This window comes from Danio rerio, chromosome 5 (genome assembly GCF_052040795.2).
Source record: "Danio rerio strain M-AB ecotype USA chromosome 5, GRCz13ab, whole genome shotgun sequence".
Taxonomy (NCBI): Eukaryota; Metazoa; Chordata; class Actinopteri; order Cypriniformes; family Danionidae; genus Danio; species Danio rerio.
Window position 1 is genome coordinate 63,728,449 of NC_141025.1, and position 9,934 is coordinate 63,738,382.

At 38.1% G+C, this 9,934-nt stretch overlaps 1 long non-coding RNA gene across 1 annotated transcript; it reads right to left on the bottom strand.

Annotated features, from left to right (window-relative positions):
* Positions 1 to 1,225: 1,225 nt before the first annotated feature.
* LOC110437859 (uncharacterized) lies at positions 1,226 to 8,424 on the bottom strand. Its single transcript, XR_015491857.1, has 7 exons — positions 8,114 to 8,424; positions 4,932 to 5,036; positions 4,264 to 4,306; positions 4,132 to 4,180; positions 3,960 to 4,012; positions 3,643 to 3,872; positions 1,226 to 1,778 (listed from the first exon to the last, which is right to left on the bottom strand). It is a non-coding gene; the product is annotated as an uncharacterized LOC110437859 (long non-coding RNA).
* Positions 8,425 to 9,934: the final 1,510 nt, after the last annotated feature.

Genomic DNA, 9,934 nt, shown 5'->3' on the forward strand with positions numbered 1-9,934 from the left:
TCATGGCGAGGGAAATGTAATTTAATGCAGTGCTTCTTGTGCAATCTGAGACCCACTTTATATCGGATATCACTCAGCCAGTGGAGATCGCTGATTTTTTAAAGAAAACAGACCTTAAACATGCTGATTTTCCCTTTGGCAGTTTGCTGGAAGCGCTTAACCCAGGTTACTGACAAATTAAATGTCCTATTAGCATGCTTCAGCATATACCCTAAAATCCCAGAATATCTTTCGAAAAAGAGTACGGGTTTAACACCACCATCCTGGCCAAATTTACACACTGGCCTCTGTCCATCATGGCTTTAATACTCTGTCTTCTCTCTCTGTGGTGTGCGGTCTGGTGGAAAACGGCTGCTGTCGCTTCATCCAGGTGGATGCTACACTGGTGGTAGATGAGGAGATTGCTACCCAATAAATACCAAACTAGCTAAATTTAATAATATTTCCCCTAAATGCTCATTTTGTACTCAATATGATGAAACACTAAAGCATTTATTTTGGGAGTGTACTTACTGTAAAGTGTTTTGGGTTGACTTTTCCAGTTTCATTAAAAAATTCTTATTTCCAAACTTTGTATTTCCCCAAAAATTGTGTTCTTTGGTTACTCTCTGAGTGTAGATCCTTCTCATTGTAAATTTATTATTGATTTATTGTTTTTTTTATAGCAAAGTTTTACTTCCACAAATGTTAATTTTCAAAGAAACACCCTTACTTTTTTATTTTCAGAAAGGACTTTAAAAATTTATGTGAACTCTTTAAAAGACTCTAACAATTACAATTCAATTCAATTCAATTCAGCTTTATTTGTATAGCGCTTTTACAATGTAGATTGTGTCAAAGCAGCTTCACATAAATGGTCATAGTAACTGGAACAGTCATAAACAGTCATAATTACACTGCATGTAAAACGCTTTCTTGGTGTAAATCATTTAAACTTGATAAATTTGCTGGAATTCTATTTATGTAACCCTCTTTGTCTCTTTGTTCATATTATATCTTTGTAATGTTCTTTCTTGCATTAAAAAAAAAAAAGTAGATGAGGAGATTCCCCCTATGTGTAAAGCGCTTTGAGTGCCAAGAAAAGCGCTATATAAATGTAAGGAACTATTATTATTTTTATTATAAAGCACTGTTCTACCATCATGATATAGCCAGACTAAAATAAAAATCACATTATTACGATTAGCTTAAACTACAGCAAACACTCCACTCACTGACAAACAGCCCCTTTCATAAAGATTTATTCCACAGGTCTGTCATAATCAGGCAAATATACATTAACATACAGAATATCGGCCTCTTCTGATGCGCCACACGTTAAATAACGCAATAGTTCAAGACACACGTTTGCTTTTTTTCTCTACTTAAAAGAACGATAACAATACATCATAACAAGAGCAACAACAACAACAATAATTCATATCATAAAGATAAGCCAAGTTGTCTTTTCTAAAATTCAATATATAGCGACTCTTTTAAGGTGCACCACATGATCGGCAGGTGACTTGTTAAAGAAACTCAACAAATGTTGCACCATGACACACACACTGAAATAGACAGAGACTTTTTGCAAACGTTGTATATGTATATAAGTGTCTCTTTAAGGTCGTCTTCTGGCACTTTCTCCAGAGCGCGTCCGGCTCGGCTGTGTTTCTAAAGTTAAAGCAGTCTGTTTTTGTTGGTTTGGCACACGTCAGGGTGGAAGCGGTGGTAGAGTAAGGCTTCTCTTCTTCTCTTCATATCCAGAAGACTCTGATATCTCATCTCTCACAGCACCTCTGCAGGAAAACAGCAGAAACACATGTGAGAAGATGATTTATTGAACTATTAAAAGCTTGCCAACAACATCTATGACTGGTATTATGAAGCTGAAAATAGAGACGCTTTGCAGAATGCCAAGGCTGCTTTTTTCAGTCATTCACACTGTCCTAAAGTCAACAAACAGCAGAAATCATCAGTTTCATGCCTGGAAAATAGCTTGGAGACTCTCTTAATCATCCTTTATACATTATTTTCAAGATTTTATTTTAGGTTCAGTTTAGTTCAGTTCAGTATAATGTAAATGTCACTGCTGAAAGACGAAACACTGAAAAGCAACTCCACTGGTGCCCAGATTTGATCCATATATGATCTAACATACAGCTGAAACCAGAAGTTTACATACACTCTAAAAAAAGAAACACAACCATTTAAAAAAATGTCTGATGGTAAATGATACTAATCGTTTACTATTTTAGGTCCGTTAGGATAACCTAAATGATTTACATTTGCTAAATGCCAGAATAAAGAGAGATTTTTATTTGAGAATTTTCTATTAATTTCTAGACAGTCAAAAGTTTACACACATTTCCTTGGTATTTTTTTGCTTTGCTTTTAAACTGTTTAACTTTGGTCAAATGTTTTGGGTATCCTTCCACAAGCTTCTCACAATAGTTTGCATGAATTTTGGCTCATTCCTCCTGACAGAATTGATGTAACTGATACAGATTTGTTGGATGTCTTGCTCGCACAAGCTTTTTCAACTCTGCCGAGAGGGTGCTCGCTGCAGAGCCATTTGAGGAGAGCTGAGCTCCAGCAAGGGGAGAGCATGAGCTGTCGCTCCTCCTCCTGTAAGCTGTTTTAATGCGTACACCAACCCCACCCCTAACCCTACCCCCAGTGACATCACTCGTAGAAGAAGTGCAAAAAAGGTGGAGCTCAAGCTTAAGCTCCCCCTCTCTGGAGCTCAGCTCTCCTCAAATGGCTCTGCAGCGAGCACCACTGGACTCTGCCCAAAAATTTTCTATAGGATTGAGATCAGGGCTTTGTGATGGCCACTCCAAAACATTCACTCTGTTGTCCTTAAAGCACATTTGAACTAATTTGGCAGTATGCTTAGTGTCATAGTCTGTTTGGAAGAGCCATTTGTGGCCAGGTTTTCATTTCCTGGCTGATGTCTTGAGATGTTGCTTCAGTATTTCTACATAATGTTCTTTCTTCATGATGTCATCTATGCTGTGAAGTGGACCAGTCCCTCCTACAGCAAAACAGCCCCACAACATGATGCTGCCGCCCCCATACTTCACAGTTAGGATGGTGTTCATAAGCGTGTAAGCTTTCCCCTTTGTCCTCCAAATGTAACACTGGTCATTATAGCCAAACAGTTCAATCTTAGTTCCATCAGACCACCAGCATGTCTCATGAAATTATTCCTTTTCCCAGTGTAATTCAGCAAATTGTAATCTGGCTTTTTTGTTGATTCTGTCTTGTTGATTTTCCCATGTTGTCACACAAGGAAGCAGTGTGTGTTTGAGGTTTTCCTTCAATCCTATTCTACAGTTGTGCCTCCAAATAACTCAAATGTTGTCAATTATCCAATCAGAAACTTTCAAAAGCTTGACATCATCATCTGAGCTTTTTCAGAGGCAGAATAATCTTACTGCATGTAAACGTGACTTTCAAGAAAGGTTATAACAATTTCTCAAAAATATCTCTCTCATTATTTTGCTATTAAGCAGAACAGAAACAAATTTGATCATCCTAACTTACCTAAAAAAATAAGTTTAGTCTCATTAAAAAAAAATAATAATTATATGCCTCTTTATAAAGTGTATGTAAACGTCTGGTTTCAACTGTACGTAATCGAACAAAATCTGATTCTACCTGCCACATGTTGAGGTTTCATAGGCCACGCCTACATCATGAACGGTTCTCCTCCCTCGAAGGCCATGATTGGGTCGTCAGCCGGTTGACTCTGCCCACTGTTCCCACTGTGATTGGACAGCTTGATTATCTCCTCAAAGTCTGCAGCGTCTCCATTGGAGGACAGTCCATTCTGATGCTTAGTGGGCGGAGCTCCGTTATTGACCAGTGCTGCGTCCCAGGACACAGAGCTGAGGAAGACACACAAGCGGGAAAATAAGCAAAACATAATTCATGCAGCTTCATTTCAATTTCAATTCATGCAGCGCCTCGATTACCTCATTGGTGATTAGTTTGTCGCACCAGTATGAAGAGCTTCTGACGGATTTTTCTGTATTATTGCAAGACGAGAGGAAAACAACATTGTATTTTTTTATTTTAACCCTACTTACATGATATTAATAAAAAAGTGATTTTTATATATTCACAGTACTATAAATAGATTTTTACCGCTGTCAGTGACTCTGCGATTCACTTGAGTTCAAGTTTTAACATCTTTCTGCAAAGAAATGAATAAACCAGGTTAATTTTCTTTTACTGAGTGTGTTTAAGATGAATTTATGAAACACACACACATCTCACCTGTGCTCCTGCGTCAAGTCCTCTTCATGATTTCTTCCAGACGCTAAAAATGTAAACACAAACGTTAAACCAACAGTACTGAACTAAAATCTCAAATACAATTGAAGACAAAATGTTGAGCCCTCCTGTGAAATTTAAATCGTTTAAAAATATTTCCCAAGTGCTATATTTAACAAGTTTTAAAAATTCATTCATTCATTTTCCTTCAGTTTAGCCCCTTTATTTATCAGGGGTCACCACAACAGAATGAACCGCCAACTTATTCAGCATATGTTTTACACAGCGGATGCCCTTCCAGCTGCAAAGCAGTACTGGGAAACATCCATAGACACTCATTCACACACACTAAGAACATGCAAACTCCACACAGAAATGCCAAATGACCCAGCCGGGACTCGAACCAGTGACCTTCTTTCTTTGAGGCGACAGTGCTAACCACTGAGCCACCGTAATGCCAGATTAGAGGTCTGCGGGGCCTGACCAGATTTATTGCAACGTGGGATTAATTTCCGGATAAAGCATGGGAGCGGTCGGTAACTGGTGTAATCTGAACGGGAGCCGGCGGTCTAACAATATCACTCCCGAGCGAGCGAGCACGCCTATGTGTGTGTGTGTGAATGAGAGAGCGTGATGCTGTGTTTAGCTTGATTGGTGGACTTTTATTTTACCTTCTTTCTCTCCAAGCGTTCCAGCTCCTCCTTCTGGAAGTGTTTCTCTCGTTCGATCCTTTGTTTCTCTGCTTCTTCTCGGGCTTTGGATTCAGCCTCTTCTCGCTGCCAAAGACACATAAAACCACATCATACATTTATTTATTACACATCTCTAAAATACCTAAAAGTCTAGTGCCATGTCACATATGGGACCCCACATTTGGCTGGTTAGTGTGGTCCAATAATGTCGTTTCACCATGTCCAGTCAGCTGCTTTAATCAGCTTTATCAGTGGTTATCAGTTGATAGATATGGGCCAGTAGGGGCCTTCCGCGCAGTAAATGTCACTCAGAAGGCTGTTATCGTCCATTCACATTGTTAATCAGCTATACTAATAGAGAAGAGTCCAGATCTGTTTTACATTACGGTGACGGTTAAGGTAACATTAATGAGTTATAATTAATGGGAAATTTAATAAATAATATAAATAATTCTAGTTAAGTTCCGGCTGCAGCCTTATGTGATCTATAGCTGATTAACCATGTGGATGGATAATAACAGCCTTCAAATGATCTTCTTTTGCGTTCCAGCAGAAGAAAGCGAAGTCTGAGTAAAGGTTGACAGAACTTGTAGTTTTGGGTGGACTATCTCTTGACAATGGCTTCCAATATGATCATCATAGTAAAAGCTTAGAGATTATAGACACACATTCTTCTCCGGCTGTTATTAAGACTGCTGGCAGCTGCTAACACAAAAATAATCATCTACTATAGGGCCCATGGAAAGTTTCTGGAGCGATGAGTGTCGCAGAGAAAACTAATAAAGTCAATACACACACACATACCCTCACTGGCCACTTTATTAGGTACACCTGTTCAACTGCTCGTTAACGTAGTGAACGTTATCAAGATTGGAAAAACGTTCGCTGGTCTAATAAGTCTTTATTTCTGCTGCGACATTCGGATGGCCGGGTCAGAATTTGGCAACAACAACACTAAGCAGGGATCCATCCTGCCTTGTATCAACCGTTCAGGCTGGTTGTGGTGGTCCATTCCTTTATAACAACAGTGTTAACAACAGCGATAACACACCATGTCATAAAGCGTGAATCATCTCAGATTGGTTTCTTGAACATGACAATGAGTTCACTGTACTCAAATGGCCTTCACAGTCACCAGATCTCAATCCAATAGAGCACCTTTGGGATGTGGTGAAACGGGAGATTCGCATCATGGATGTGCAGCCGACAAATCTGCAGCAGCTGTGTGATGCTATCATGTCAATATGGAGCAAAATCTCTGAGGAATATTTCCAGTACCTTGTTGAATCTATGCCATGAAGGATTAAGGCAGTTCTGAAGGCATTTAAATAAGGTGTACCTAATAAAGTGGCCGGTGAGTGTAAACAAGACAAAAAAATATTGTTTATTTTTTTTCCGGCTGTTAAAAAAAAAAAAAAAAAACAAAGTGGCCCGAAATCCAACATGGGAGAGTTAAATGACCGAGAAAATTTGGCCAATTGAAACTTGATTCTGTCCTTCAATTGGCTTGAACTCTGGATCGCTGTAATGTAATCAGTGTCAATGAGACCGTCCGGAGTGAATGAAGGATCGCCGCACAGCACGACTCTGCAATCCTGCCTGTCACACCAGCAAACTGTTTACATTCCCAAACTGATCTAGAGGGTAACTACATCAAGACATTCAATTCACATTCAGCAAATATTCGTTTTGATGTACAGTTGAAGTCTGAATTATTCACCCCTGACTTATTAGCCCCACTGTATGTTTTTCCCCAATTTCTGTTTAACGGAGAGCAGATTTTCTGAACACATTTCTGAACATAATAGTTTTAATAACTCATTTATAATAATGACACGCCATGAAGACAGTCCATATTATTTGACAAGACATTTCTCAATATTCAGCTTAAAGTGAGATTTAAAGGGTTAACTAGGTTATTCAGGCAAGTTAGGGTAATTAGGCAAGTCATTGTATAACAGTGGTTTGTTCTGTAGACTATCCAAAAAATATTGCTTAAGAGGGCTAATAACATTGACCTTAAAATGGTTTGAAAAAAAATAAAAACTATTTTTCTTCTAGTCAAATATATATATATATATATATATATATATATATATATATATATATATATATATATATATATATATATTTGTGTATATATGTGTGTGTGTGTGTAAACCCATTAAACAAAGCAATTCGTATTCAAGCGAAACGGCTGATGGAAACATGCTGCGAGAGAGACTTTTACAGTCTATGGAGAGAGAGCACATTTAAATACAGAGGTCCAAAATACAACACATACAGAGAGTTTAGATGCAAATAAATGCACCACACACACACATTAGCTTATCAACAGCAACCGAAACAGCCCCACAACAAACACAGTCAATTCTCAGTTGTCTTTACACCTTGCACTGGCTTTTGGGAAATTGTGTAATGAGGCTTTATAGCCAGATTTATACTGACACAACATACTGTACTGCTGGATGGGAATTTAAAGGTCAAAGATTAAAGGCAAACATGAACTTTGCATCCAGAGCCTCATCAGCCAGTTCAGTTCAGACTTTGGGATCAAATAATAAAAATCTGCATTATTTATGGGCTTTTAATATTCTTGTAATATTTATTAAATGCAACACAGCAATATTTCTATGGCGATCTTTATCATTTTAAAACTGATTGCTTATTCAAGTTAAGCCTTTCATCTAATATTCAATGTTCACTTTTTATTTTAATTGTAGTTTACTGCAGGTATTAGTAATCTTGCTAGGTTTTCTTGCAATTTATGTTTAATATTGAAATTGAATTATGTTTATTTATTATATATTTAAATAAGTCAATCAATAAGTCGATCATGATTTCATAATATGGGTTTACGATTTACCTGAAATCTTATACAAAGGTACTATAGGCTATTTCAGTACTTATATTAATTTAAGTATATGTCTTAAACTGAAACATTTGTCACCTTTCTAAGACGACAAATCTGACGAGAAACACCTGAGGGAAAAACCTGAGGCAAGACTTGAAGCTCTAAAAGATAATATTCATCAAATGAAATGCAACCGGAGAGCAGTTTTTGTGGACTCTCTCTGTCACTCATTAGTATCCTGTTCTCTCCTGTCATGCCAAAATTAATATAAGCCCGTCTGACAGCGTCCACTCCAGCCATAACTCACCTTATATCTGTTATCAAGCATATGAAAAATACAGCTCCTGAGGTGAAGAGCATCTGACGGTCATGGCTTATGATGAAACTTCTGCTCAGACAATGATCTGAGGACAGCAGCGATGTTTACGAGCGAGCTAAATGCTGCATTGTGTAACTATAGTACACAGACGGCACTGTTACTTCATATGTGCTTAAATATCTCTCTGAAATAACGCAAACACTCTCAAAGTGCGTAAAAGAATATTTAATAATATTTATAATAGAGTTGAGCATGATACGTGAATACTAGTTAGCGTCCATAGATATACGTTAAATGTCGCCTACCCTAATGTTGTGTTTTGGACGGAATGCGTCAATAGATCCGCCTTTTTAGTACAGGGTAACGCTCCTTTGAAATTAACGCTTCTTTTAAACGAGCGCCATCTAGCGGTCACATAATCTAATGACTATTATGAACTTTTATAAATACATATAACTTGACATTAACTTTTTTTCTTGCCAACCCCACTGGTCTTTTTCACAAGACAAAATTTTATTGTTGGAAACTGTTTTATATATATCTATATTTGACTTTTGCATGCTTGAGGAAGAGACGTTTTACTTGATTTGGGTCATTAAATAACTCATACTACCAATATTATGATATAGGTTGCCTATATCTGCTGTATTCACCCTAAAACCTACAGTAGGTTGACATAAAACCAATGACAACACCCATTCTTGTCTTAAGATATTTTAAGCAATTTTTTGAATAACAGTAAGTTCATGACATGTTACATATATAGTAAATCTGCTGGTTTTAAACATACAGCATAATAATAAATACAGGTATGTAACAACCATAACATTACTCTTATGTCTTAGGACAAATATGATTAACTTTTGATTACCTACACTAAATGTTGACTATTGAAGGTACATTTATAACAACTATTTATTTGTAGACTACTGTATTATCAAACCATGTTGCATACAAATGCATTCAACAGACTTAAATGACAGTGTATTGCTGTAGAAGACAAATAAAACACGAGACAGGTGTTTAGGAAGAGTATAGTTTATTTTGTTTGACCTGCAAACTTATCTAAAAAGACAAACTCTCAGAAAACAGACCGAAAACATTATGATGCGCGCGCTCGTGGGGATGACCCGCGGTCGTCTTCAACTGTTGTCTTCAATAGTCCTTCTTTGCTCAACAACTCATCTGAAAAACAAAGCAAAACATTACAACATCCAGACAAAGAGCAGAGAGCATAGAATCACCAAGAGGCGATCCTCTAGTGCAATTTGGGAAACAATAACGCGCTTTTTGAATAAATTAAATAAAAACAAAGCCGCTGTTTGCCATTGCGACAGCAATGATATCCAATGCACGAGCGATCGCTTTCACTTCAAAATGGCCGAATCTGTTGCTCTTGGTCATCCTAGGCTCTTTGCATAAAGTTCAATCATAACAGTTATCATGGTTTCTATTTCAAACTATAGTAAACTAAAGTTTGAAACTATAGTTTAAAATAGAAGATGAGTGGGCCTCGCTACTCCCACCCACCATAACCCTCGCAGCGAGGTCCCACTACCGGCCGCCCGTGTTTCCCTGAGGGTCCTCGGGGGTTGTTTGTTCCCTGCCTAGGGCTCAAAGGCCGCCTCGCCCCAGGGAGTGCACGGAAAGACCGGGCGCCAGGCCGTGCCAGTATTCACTGGATGTTGCTCGGCGGCACATTTCGAGCAACAAACACGTAATATTCTTCGCGATATTGCGTTTATGTACGCAAACCGCAAGGAACTACAGCACAGACGGGCCCGGGTGAAGCATCACGAAGCGGACTTC